This window comes from Peromyscus eremicus, chromosome 15 (genome assembly GCF_949786415.1).
Source record: "Peromyscus eremicus chromosome 15, PerEre_H2_v1, whole genome shotgun sequence".
NCBI classification, from domain to species: Eukaryota; Metazoa; Chordata; class Mammalia; order Rodentia; family Cricetidae; genus Peromyscus; species Peromyscus eremicus.
Genome location: NC_081431.1, coordinates 3,603,872 through 3,617,071, shown reverse-complemented (window position 1 = coordinate 3,617,071; position 13,200 = coordinate 3,603,872). Strand labels below are relative to the sequence as shown.

The following is a 13,200-nucleotide window of genomic DNA, read 5'->3' as shown; positions in this document are numbered from 1 at the left end:
GGCCGTGCTCGCTCGCTCGCCTCCCAGGGCAAGCGCAGGTGCGTTCAGTTTCCCACAGCTAAAACAGCTCTCGCTTCAGAAGGGACGACAGAACCAGAGATGTTTATTCTGGATCGTGGCCCTGGAATACAGATTCGGGTTACCCCAAATATCATGTTCCAGCGTGGTAACAGTTTCACGGAGTTTCCATAGTAACAGAACAAAGAAAGTCAAAAAGGAACACTCCTTTCTAATAGGTAGGAACACCAGCAAGGCGGGTATGACAAGGGAACCTCAGATGCGGTCTGCTGGGGGTCTCAGCGTTCAGGTTGGAAGGAGCTAGAGATCTGTTTGCATCAATAGGTCCCCCACACAGAAGTGGGCAACATGTGGCTATGTACTGGCTAAAGTGGCTCAAGATCATTTGGCTCGGGACCTGCAACACTCCAACTCTCCACAATCCCTGAACTGTGACTTCTTTCTAGAGCCTAACGTAGGTTAAGGTGAGCGCACGACCCTGAGCGCTGGCCCACACCTGTAGTTCCAGCACTATGGAGGCCGAGGCCAGCCTGAGCTACAGAGTGAGTTCCAGGAAAGGCGCAAAGCTACACAGAGAAACCCTGTCTCGAAAAACCAAAAACAAACAAGCAAACAAAAGGATTTAAGGCTATCTGCAGCTACATAGCTAGTTTGAAGCCAGACTGGGTTACGTGAGACCCTATCTCGAAAAACCTTTAAAAATAAGCAACAACAACCCCCCAACCCAAGACAACTGTGGTTAAGGAAGGTGGGTCAGAGCGGTGTGATAGGGCCTGGTGTGATAGGGCCTGGTGTGATAGGGCCTGGTGTGATAGGGCCTTTAGACCTGCTGCTAAAAGAGGTGGCTGGGTAGGTTGGCTAGGGTAGAGGCTAGGGGCTGGCTCTAAAGCAAGACCCTGGGAGGGTGGGTCTGGAAAGTGTTTTCTCTCCTCCCTCTCCCTCAAAAGCCCAGGCCAGATACCTAAGACACTCAGGCTGCGCAGTATCCTCCCCAGGGCCACCTCACTCTGGCCTCCTTCTCCCGAAGTTTGCCACACTTGAGACAGTTCTCATGGGACCAGAGGCAAGGCTCCCAACTGGAATGGGAGCCAACATGGTAGCGGCTTTAAAAAGAATGAAGAGAATGTATGATGTACCAGGAATGCTCAGCATGGCTTGGAAAGCGAGGACCCGCATTGATGGGTGGATTTCCCAGAAAGAAAGACGTGGAAAGCAGCCTCACTCAGGGAGGCGCCTGCCCGCTGACTGACGAGATCAAACCTTCATCCTTCCGCACCAACACCTTCTCCTCTCTCCTTCCCTCATGGCCAGGGTTCCACCACCCCACCGAAAAATGCTGGTAGAGCCACGGGCATCTATGGAAAATCTGACCCTCCTCTCCGGTCCCTCCTGCCTAAAAGATGACGTCCAGACAGTTCCAGGCTGACTCCGCAGGTGGAGAGCCAGTCAACAGCTACCCTGCACTGGATCATTTGATAACTTCTGGGAACTTCAGTTCCTCCCGGTGAAACAGAACACTAGTACTTGAAAGACTAAGAGGGTGAACTGTGGTCAGGGACTTGGACAGTCCCTGACAGAAACGTATTTTACTTGGCCTCCCTTAGGGAAGGATCCAGAGGGCTTGGGTTATAATAAAATGCAAATATTTAAATTAAGGTGGGCGAAAGAGGCGTAGGTGAAACCAGGAAAGAGTCCAACATGATAATTGCAGTAATTACACCAGGAGTCAACCCCTGAAGGGAGCGGACCACTTGCTGAGGTGAGACAGTAGAGGGCTGGGGTGTGGCCGAAGCCTGGCTTCTGAGCCTGGAAGGGATCACCTGGACATCTTGTTAAAATGCAAACTCCATTCAGCAGGTCCAGGGTGGGCCAGATAACCTGTTCTAACCAGCTCTAGGTTGGACTGCTCCCCGGCTGGAATATCCTGACTGTGAGGGAAAGCTAAGAGTCCCTCAGACTCAGGGAGCCCTGTAAAGCAGATGGGTTGAGCTGGGGATGAAGTGCCCTTGTGAATGCTGTTGCCCCTGCCTGAGGCTGAAGTCCAGGAGTTGGGAACAAGCCGAATAAATTGGAAGGAGGCAGCTTTGGAAGGCCTTTCATGCCACGATCCCACTTAGCACTCCAGCATGTAGGAGTGGGGAGAGAGCTTGGTTTGACACCCTCAAAACCCTTGGCATCATGTACAGGAGGAACTAGAGGAGGCCTGCCCTGCTCTCTGCCTGGCAGGGGTTTCTACGGCAGACCTGCCTGAGTAGGAGAGGGCCATACTCAGCCAGGGGTCCAAATGAGCCCAATTATGTTTCCAGGATCAGAGGACATGGCCAATGGATTGTCTAAACAGAGGTTACACTCACCCTGAATGTTCCAACAGATGTTCCCAGTCTGTCCAGGGATAGTCTGGTCTAGCCCAGCTCGTGGGCAGAACAGGCCCAGAGCATGGAGCTGTACCAGAACCAGCCAGGGGCCATGGTCTCCCTATGGCAACTTTCCAAAAGAGACCTATTAGGGGGACCTGGAAGGGGAAAAATGGCTCATTAAAGTTGAACTTTGCCACTCACTGACTGTGATCTTAAACCGGTTAATTAACCTGCATTGACTGTTTCCCTTACAAACCAGGTAGAACCAGAGGCCACCATTGCTCATCGCGTGGGATGAGTACATTTCAGCAGGGGACAACCCAGTCTACACAGGCTGTCCACTGCATGGAGTTCAGGCCTACACTGCTGCTTGATGGATCCACAAAGATGCAAGAACAGGGGGCTGGACCCAACTTGGAGAGCACTGTTCCCTTAGAAACATCTTGGAAAGGGGCAAGCTGAGAAGTATCCAGGAGCAGCAGAAACATTCCAACAGGCGAGGGAAGGGGACTATGAGATAGGTTAAGGGGAGGCTGGAGCTGCGGCTCAGTGGTGGAGTGCTTGACTAGCACATTGGAATCCCTGGGTTTGATCCTTAATAACACACACACACACACACACACACACACACACACACACACACACACACGGGGGGGGGGGGAATGTATTGTAGAATATTATTTTAAGGTGTGTTACTTTTGTTTATGTTGCATTTGTTTAACTCTGTGAAGCTGTGTTACTGTGCCTGTCTAAAACACCTGATGGTCTAATAAAGAGCTGAGTGGTTATTAGCAAGTCAGGAGAAAAGACAGGTGGGGCTGGAAGGCAGAGAGGATATATAGAAGGAAAGATCTAGGAGCAAGAGGAGAAAGAGATCAGGGGCCAGCAGCAGTGGAGTAAGAAAGAAAGGTATAGCCAGGCGGTGGTGGCACACGCCTTTAATCCCAGCACTCGGGAGGCAGAGCCAGGTGGATCTCTGTGAGTTCGAGGCCAGCCTGGACTACAGAGTGAGATCCAGGAAAGGCGCAAAGCTACACAGAGAAACCCTGTCTCGAAAAACCAAAAAAAAAAAAAAAAAAAGATAGAGAAATGTAAAAGCCCAGAGGCAAAAACAGAAAAGCTGGGAGGAAACAAGCCAAGCTAAGGCCGGGCATTCGTAATTAAGAATAAGCCTCCACGTGTGATTTATTTGGGAGCGGCCCCCAAAAAAGAGCAAAACCAGTAAGGGGGAGTAAGTTCAGGGATATGTCCCCAGTGAACTAACCTCCACTTCTTTTGTTTGTTTCGAGACAGGGTTTCTCTGTGTAGCCCTGGCTGTTCTGGAACTTGCTCTGTAGACCAGGCTGCCTAGAACTCAGAGATCTGCCTGCCTCTGTCTCCCAGGTGCTGGATTAAAGTCATACACCACCACCACCTGACTAACTTCTACTTCTTGAAGGTTCAACCACCCTTCAATAATACCATGAGCTGGGGCCAAGCCTTGAGCACATGAGCCTTAAGGGAACAGCTCAGATACAAACTAAACAATGGCTTTGACGTTATTCAAAGCACTTGGGTTAATCTCTCAACGGCTGTTCTGTCCTCACCCCTGGGGAAACTGACATTGGTACATGTCGTCGTGTGGGCTACAAAGCATCCTGGGGAAAGGTAGTCACCCTGTGTACTGGGAGGGAATGCGGTCCTCTTCTTCTTTTGCCCTCCAATCCCAGCCCCTCCCCCAACACGAATGTGTGAACGACACACACACATGCATGCTGACATGTCTGCCCTTGAACACTGCATGAGGACAGGCAGTATCAGGTGCTGGAAACAGCACAACTTGGAAGGCTCTGGAGTCTCTTGTAAAGGGTGTAGCTTAGCTATGACGACCTTCGGGTGTCCTGCTGCAGATCTGCTGCTGTGGCATGTAGGTCTTACTGTGTAGCAGAGCCTTAGGGGTGAGGGAGGGCCACGGATGTCACACAGAGCCAGAGATCCCTGCAGCTGACAGCCAGTCACGCTGCGGCTCCTGGCTCTTCTCCTCCAACACTTAGGGCAGTATTAATTATTAATTTTTATGACTCCACAGGAGCTGGTGTCCGTGAACCACAAGCCCCCACTCTTCTTTTCCAGCCTCCAACCACTTAATCGTGGTTTTGGCTGGGTCAGTGTATGAACCCCATAACCTCAGAAGTGGAGTAGGTGAAAGCCTTTATCTGTTGTTCCTGGGGGCGAAGGCCAAGTTCACTGGGTGCAGCTGGCGGCACGGGAGCTGATAACACTCTCGAAGAAACCCAGATGTCTTCGCCGCCTTTCGGAGTGGGGCCTCATCCGCTCCCCTCTGTGTGAATCTTCCCTTCCCCCTGTTGTTTACCTGTAATGTGCAGAACCTTCTCACAAACATAGGTCTCAGTAGCTCCCTAACAATGCTGGATCTGACCTAGATGGATACTGTTCTCATACAGAAAACAGATTTAGAGAGGGAGAGGATGGAGCCTAGAGCTCCAGCCCCATCCCTCAGCACCACTGCAGACAACCCGGCTGCAGGGCGGCTGGTTACAGACGTTGGTGTGTGTGGGGCCGCCCCTGACTTCTCTGGAAGGGTCAGTGAATGGGCATTTTCTGGTAGTCTACTGACCTGGGTCAGGAGAAACAGTTGCCTTCTAATCAGTGCAAAGGGCAGTCATGCTTACTGCTGGTGCCGTCTGCTGGCTTCTCAGGGTGGCCGGCAGGGTCACGGCCAAGGGCTTGGCCAGTCTGGAGACCTTGTTGCCCTTGACCATGGAAGACCCGAGGCAGCATCAAGCCAAGAGGCCTGAAGCTGAACCCGCACTGTCTTTGGGAAGCACAGGGACTCCCACTGCTGGGGCCTGTGATACCACCATGCCTGTGTACAGCTCTAAACTCAAGTAGAGTCTCACGGGGAACCAACCAGGGTGAACATGAGAAGCAGTTCATAGCACCCCTACCGAGCTAACCAATCAGAAAGTGTGTTACAGAAAGACTCCACTTACAATGGCGGTGCTGAGGAAAGTATGGGGAATGTGGAGTACAAAATCCACGTTCAGCCAACTGCAGAAGACACCATGGTGTTTTCCCTTAATGCCAGAAAATCCCAGTTGTCGGAGTGTGTGCGGCTATGTGCATCGTGTCTGTATGTCTGTGTGTAACTAGGGCTAGGAGAGTGTGGCTCAGTGGTAGAGTGCTTTCTCACCATGCATACAGCCTTGGGTTCAATCCCCAAAACTGAAACCATTTGTAACTACTGAGAGCCTGACATAAAATGGAGGTCCATTTAGGACAGATAGCAACTAAATTTATAGCTATAAGGAAACTCCAAAGGAGCTGCGGGAGAAACACAAACCCTACAGTGTCTGTCCAGAGTGGGAAACCTGGGCAGCGTGGACGTCCATACACAGGCTCTGCCTGGGGCTGATCTGGAGAAGGGTGGGGATGGCTTGTTGCAAATCGGCACACTGAAGTGACAGTGTTACCACTCCAGGGCCTGAGGAAGCCACGAGAGTCCAAAGTCTCGGGTGTCCCAAGTCCTGATGGCAGAGATTCCCTCAGGTGGAGTCTGTCTTCCCAGAAGCCTCCCAAACAAGCAGCAATAAGCAAATTAGCTACAAGACGTTGGCAGGTAGCCAGCTTGGGGCTAGATGCCAGGCCTGGGTGGGATGGGTCCAGGAGACTTCTTCCCCCGGGGCCTGTGAGGGCAGTTCTCAGCAGATGCTACACCAAGTGGGAAGACAGGTAGCAGGAAAACTTGGGGGTCAGTAAGGGCTGCTCAAGGATGAGCTGGGCTGAACCAGCTGTGCCTGGGTGCCAAGCCTGTGGCAGGTCCCCCCGCCCCAGCACCTGGGCTGCTGAAGACACCCAGGACAAGCTTGGTGTATCCCCTGCCATTTGTGCTGCTACAGAGCCCACACAAGACACCTCGGCATGAGCATGTGAGGCAGAGCCTGACCTTCCTACACGCTGGCCCTGCTTTCACTGTGGGCTGTGGCCTCCACTTCGGTTTATGAGGGAGCGTGTGGGGACAGCCTCCCAGGTGGGAGGAGAAGTGGAGGAAGCCGAAGGGCGGCCAGCGTACTTTGAGCCGCAGACTGTCTCACGTAGAGGTGCCTGGCCTCTCTTCTTACTCCCCACGTTGGCGGGGTTTCCTCTACTCTGTCGTTGAGGACACAGGCTTGTAACCAACCAGTTGAGACCCGGTAGGGTGCTGGGCGGTGGTGTCGCAAGCCTTTAATTCCAGCACTCTGGAAGCAGAGGCAGGTGGATCTGTGTGAGTTTGAAGCCAGCCTGGTCTACAGAGTGAGTTCCAGGACAGCCAGGGCTACACAGAGAAACCCTGTTCAACAAAACAAAACAAACAAACAAAAAGACCTGGTTGGGAGACTTGGGGCTGGAGGTAGCAGGAGTCACAGCCACATCCGTGAATCTCCTGCGTTAGGGAACTTGTCCCAGTCACTATGGGACTGCTGCCCTGCATCTGCCACTGAGTCCCCAGGCCACTTCCTGGGCTCAGTGGCCTCATCACCTCTGTCTTGCTTCTCTAAGCAAGTTCTCAGGGCTTCTCTGCACTCTGTGGAGTCAGTCTTCTTTGGCAACATGGGCATAGCCCTCTTCAAATAGGACATGGACAGGGGTGGCATGTGACTTGCCCCTTCTGCCTCCAACACAGGCGCGTGGAGCCCATACCTCCCTTCCCCAGGCTGGTTTTCCTTTGTGAAACGTGGCAGGAATCATGAAAACAAGCAACCACAAAGCTTCTACATAGAACTCCCAGTGACCCCCAACTCCCTCAGAGACGGCAACTGGAAATCCAGGTGGATTTGGAAGTCTGTGTTTAAGAGCAGAGCTTATGGGGCCAGGACTCAGTTGGTAGAGTACTTGATTAACATGCACAGAGCTCTGGGTCTGATCCCAGAACAATGTAAATCAGGAGTCCATACATGACACCTGTCTGTAATTCTAGCACTCAGGAGGCTGAGGCAGGCCGATTGGAAGTGTGTAGGAGTGAAGTTTACTTGGACCCCTCTCCATCCTTCCCTTTCCCTGATGGTGTTCTCCAGGCACCTCCTATGGTGGGAAGGAGAGCAGACTTTTTCAGGTGGGCTGTTTCTGTGATTTTTCTGAACCAGGGGCCCAAGCCTCTGTCACCACGAAGACCCAGACTGGAGCGTTTTCTCTCTGACTGGCAGGAAATGGAAACTAGCATTGGAGGTTTTAGAACTCAATAAATCGTCACAGAAAAATGCCTTGCTATGGACTCGGTCACCAGGAGGTGGTGTGGGAAAGCTGCAAAGGTGTGGAGGTTGAGCTCTGACCTCTGCACCACCAGGTGAAGCCTCCTGATTGTCAGGGCCTGGAGGCCTCCTCTTCCTACCAAGCAATTCACTGTGTGCAGCAGGTCTTTCAAAGGAGCCCATGTCAGTGAGAGCATGCCCGTGTCCTGACCCTCCAAAGCCCTAGAGATGAAAGCTGCCCCAGGAAGAGCCTGTAGGCCAGTCTTGCTGGGATCTACTGGTTTTGTTTCCTAAGCTGAAGCAGTTTTGAAGTGTTCTGCCTTGGTTACTTCTCTATTACTATGATGAAACACCATGACCAAGCAATTTGGGGAAGAAAGGGTTTATTTTTGCTTACAACCCTCTGGTCACACTCTATCACTGAAGGAGGTCAGGGCAGTGAAAACTGAAACAGAAACCATGGAGGAACGCTACATACTGGCTTGCCCCCATAGCTTGCTCAGCCTGCTCTATTATACACCCTGGACCACTAGCCCAAGGGTGAGACCTGGTCACAGTGACTGGCCTTCCAATATCAATCACCAATCAAGAGAACATTCCACAGGCTTCCCTACAGGCCAGACTCCTGGGGACATTTTCTCAACTGAGGTTCCCTCTTCCCAAATGACTGCAGCTTTATGTCAACTTGAGGGGAGGGAAAGTAAAATAAACAAACAAATAAATAAATAAAAATAAATCAACAGCAACAACAAAACAAAACACAACCAGCACACACGACTTTCCTCTCACCAAGGACAGTATTGAGGGATTCTCTCAGGTCCCAGTTTCAGAGACCCCTCCGGGTCATGTGATCCAGCAGGGCAGCAGTTCGGCTGTAAGGAGAGGTAGGAAGAAATGTCTTCAGGGCTGCAGAGGTGGCTCGTCTGTTCAGAGCACTTCCTGCTCTTGTAGAGGACCCCAGGACCCCGGTTCAGTCCCTAGCACTGGGTGGCTCACAGCTGCCTCTATCTCCAGTTCCAGGGGAATCTAACACACTCTCCTGGCCTTTGAGGGCACCCATACATGTGTGGCACTCACTTACACAGACACAAACATACATACAAATTAAAAAATCATTTTTTAATTAAAAAAAGTAAGTCCACTTCACAGAGTCATTGAGGACCTTTAGATCCCTGACCCTTTGAGACCTGGCCATTTACTGAACAATACAGCAATATTCACTGGGTGGAGAAGTGTCATGGAGCAGGTGTGACCAGGGTGGTGGCATGGCCAGACTTGACCCTGAAGTAGTCAACTGGGAAGACACATTAACATGGACCTGACACATGGCAGGCGTTTGACACATCTTTACTGAGCAGGTCACGAAAGTTGGTGTGTGATGAGTTTATAACCGCAATATGCAAGGTGGCCAGGAGTCAGGGCCTGGGTCTGACCTAAGGTGGCCAGGAGTCAGGACCTGCTTTGTCTGACCCAGCCCAGCCCTCCCTGGGGAGTGAGGTGGAGACCAAGGCTAGAGGCAAAGATTTAGCACTTTTGAATACGTGGGACTTGAAAGCAGGAGGGAGAAAGGAAGGGGGTGGAGAGGACATTAGGGTGTATATGCATGTATTCTTCTGTGAGCAACATACCACCTAGTAAGGGCTCCAGGTCATAAAAATTCACACACATACACACGCACCCACGAGCACACACACACACACACACACACACCACACACACACACACACACACACACACACACACACACACACGCACGCACATTCAGAACACAAATGCTAAGTGAAATAAGCCAGGCACAGTAACAAACTCTAGACGGTCCTCTTACATGTGGACTCCAGCCATGGAACCACAGAAAAGGCCACACAGTGACCACCAGTCAAATGGTACAGACGCCTAAGTTACAGAAGGATAAGGGGTTTCAGAGATCTGACACACACACACACACACACACACACACACACACACACACACACGAGCATGTGCACACTCAGGCACAGGAAGCAAACAGTAATCCTGACAGGTGAGATGTTTAAGGTGTTACTGTGGCAATCATTTCATATAGCAGAATGGAAAATTTGTATCTTAAGCAATGACATTTTATTTGTCTACCAGTACCTCAATAAAATTGCTGTTTTTGTTTTTTGTTTCTTGAGACAGGGTTTTTCTGTGTAGCCCTGGCTGTCCTGGAACTCACTTTATAGACCAGTTGGCCTGGAACTCAGAGATCTGCCTGCCTTAGCCTCCCAAGTGCTGGGATTAAAGGAGTGTGCCACCATGGCTGGCAATGCTTTATTTTTTTATTATTTTTAAGTGTGTGCATGCGTGTGTTTAGTATGTGCACACGCGTGCTGGCGGAATCCAGAGGCACAGTGTTCCTCTAGAGTTACACAACTGCCTGACATGGGAGCTGGGAACCAAACCCCGGTCTTATGCAAGAGTAGTGCTATTGTTAAATGTTGAGCCGTCTCTGCGGCCGCTGTCTCTGCGGCCCTCCTAAACTATTTTTTTTAACCCATACCAATTACTCCCACTCACTTATCAGTTGCTTTTGGCCAAAGGAAGCCACAGTCAGTCTTCTCCCTCTTTCTCAGCTTCCCTTCCGTGGACTCCAGGCTCCATCTGAGCAGCACTAATGACCCCTCAGCCTGAGCCCCTTTTTATCTCTGGGCAGGCTCACCTTTCTCAAAGACCTCTTGACACTCTGTATCTGTCCTTCAAACCTTGTCGGGATCAGAGAAGGAAACTCTGGAGGAAAGAGCTACATTGTTGAGCAAGAGTTGCTGAAATGCTTGGAGAGAGGTATTTGTGTTTGCAGCACAGAAAAGTGACCCGGTATTGCACAGCCATTGGCGATTGGCGAGTCTGAGCCTCAGATGCTCGGAGCTGATCCCTGAGTGCCTGCATATCTGTCTCTTGCTGGACATGCAGGATTGGTTGGTTGGATCTGGCCCAAAGAACTTCTCTCCTGCCCTTTCAACTAATGTCCACTGAGGCCCTTCAATTTTTTTCATGCCCGAGGAATTCCTTTCTGGGACTCCCAGAGCCAAGGAGTCAACAATTCCCATCTAACCAACAGGCCAGAATTGTCTCCAAAAGTTTTGATTATTGTGAAAGATCATGCTTGCAAGAAGCCCCCCAAAACCAGCAAGCAGGCCTCTCTTTCGTGTTCTAGGGTCTCTTGTCAACCATGGCGAGGGTCAGGGAAGACAGAAACCAGCCTGAGATAAACATTAAAACGTGGGTCCTTTAAACTGGTTGTAGTAGAACACTACACTTTAATCCCAGCACTCGAGAGGCAGAGGCAGGTGGATTTCTTGAACTTAATCCAGTTCAAGGATTTAGTGAGTTCCAAGACAGTTAGAGCTACATAGTGAGACTATCTCAGAAAATAAATAAATAATGTCTCCTTTGTCCCCCAGACAGTTTATTTCAACTTCCATGTCATACCTACAAACATGACTTATGCATCTACTGAAAACCTAGGACCACAATGGGGAAGAAAACATGAAATGTGTCTTTCTGAGACAGACTTAATTCATTTAGTGTGATGGTCTCCAGTTGCATCCATTTGCCTGCAAATGACATAATTTCATTCTTCTTCGGGGCTGAAAAAAAAAATCCCATTGTGTCTGTACCACATTTCCCTTACACATCACTCTGCTGCTGGACACCCAGGTGGGTCCATAACTCAGCTGTTGTGAACGCTGGTGTGCACGTGTCTCTGTGATGGGTCGACTCACTGTCCTCAGGGTCATACCCAGAGGTGATAGCTGTGGCCAGGTCATGTGGGAGATCTATTTTCATTCTTTTGAGGAGCCTGGTTTTCATCATAGCTAGGTCATTAATGGGAGAGTGAGAAAGGAGAAGTTACAGAGTAAAGAGGGGGGTGTGCTTGATGTACAATAGAGACTTAGATGAAAATGTCCCTGTGTGACATAATAGCATGTACAATGAACATGCACAATGGAATTAAACAACAGTCAAACAAACAAACAAACAACCCAACAAAACCCTACCTGTGACGCTCAAATTTTTAATGGTCAAGTTGGTTTAAAAGGTTATTAAATTCTTAATAGAAGTACAAATTGTGTTAACTTTTACAAAACTATTTTGAATGAATTACTAAAAGCCCAATAGAGGAATTATGTCCTCTGGTTCAGCCAGTGTGCCTCTAGGAAAGGTTGGGGGGGTCTATGCAATGAGCTTGGCGACTTCTGTCATTGGGAAAAATAGGTGTTGCTTTTAATACCACCCAGGCCCACCTGCCCAGGAATGGCACTGCCCACCCAGGTCCACCTGCCCAGGAGTGGCACTGCCCATCCAGGCCCACCTGCCCAGGAGGGGCACTGCCCACAGGGGCTGGACCCTCCCACATCAACCAACAATCAAGAAAACGCCCTGGAGGCTTCCTTATGGAAGCTGGTGGAGGCATTTTCTCTGCTGAGGTTCCTCTTCCTAGATAACTGTAGCTTGTGTCAAGTTGACAAAAGCCAACCAGGACACGGGCTTCCGCACAGCACCTTCTTGTTTTTACAACTGTCGTTTGGAGGTTGGTTCTGCTTCTGCCTTGGAGAAGAGGAAAGACAGATCCCATCTTCGGGTACACTGGTTCCCACTGGAGATATTCCCACAGGCTTCCGGGGGCAACTCTGCCTGGGTCACTCACCCAAGGCCCCTGGAGTGGGGTGCACTACGCGTGACTAGTAGCGTACAGAGCTAGTTGCGTCCTGTGTTGGCTAAAGGAAGGTGGCTGTGGTAATAAAGAGGCCCACCGTGGGGGGAGGCGGCAGTTTGGCACACTTTCCCTATAAAGGGCCAGTGAGTTTAGGTCTGGTGTGTCACACGGCCTCTGCTCCACTTCTCAGGCACAGTGAAAGTACTCGGTTGTATCAGGCGGGTTTCTGTTGCTGTAACAAATAACTCAGATAAATTAACTTGAAAGGAAGAAAGCCTTGTTCTGGTTCAAGGTCTCAGAGGTTCTAACTCATGGTTGCTGGGCAGTCTATCCTGACGGGAGAGCATGGGAGAGCAAAGCTGCTCACTCATGATGGTGAGGAAGCAGAGGGGGCGATGGGAAAGGGCTGGGATCCCAGTGGCCCCTTTGAGGGCACACCTCTGATGACCTAACTTCCAGTAAATCCTTTTTTTTTAGACAGAGTCTGACTGTCCTGGGACTCTGTATGTAGATCAGGCTGACCTTGAACTCACAAAGATCCACCAGCCTCTGCCTCTCAAGCCAACTGGAAGATGAGGTTTTTATCGCTTGTGTGTCAATGGTGAACTGACTCTACGAAGTGTTAGGGACCCAGGTTACTGCAGTTGTGCTGTCTAGCCTTCCCTAGGAGTCATATCCTGCGCGCGCGCGTGCGTGCGTTCGTGCGTGCGTGTGCGCGCGCATGTGCGTGCATGTGTGTGTGTGTGCACGCGCGTGTGCGTGTGTGTGTGTGTGTGTGTGTGTGTGTGTGTGTGTGTGTGTAGGGGGATGGGAGAGATGATTGGGAAAGCAGGATGGAAATGTGGGGGATGGGCAGCCAGGCCTCGAGGCACCTGAGAGGGCACCAGAAAATGTCTAGTCCTGTGTCCAGGAAGAAGGGGGA

The 13,200-nt window shown here is 50.7% G+C and overlaps 1 long non-coding RNA gene across 1 annotated transcript; it reads left to right on the top strand.

Moving 5' to 3' along the window:
- The first annotated feature begins 16 nt into the window (after positions 1-16).
- On the top strand, positions 17-2,575 carry LOC131925197 (uncharacterized). Its single transcript, XR_009383173.1, has 2 exons — positions 17-482; positions 1,330-2,575. It is a non-coding gene; the product is annotated as an uncharacterized LOC131925197 (long non-coding RNA).
- The last annotated feature ends 10,625 nt before the right edge of the window (positions 2,576-13,200 follow it).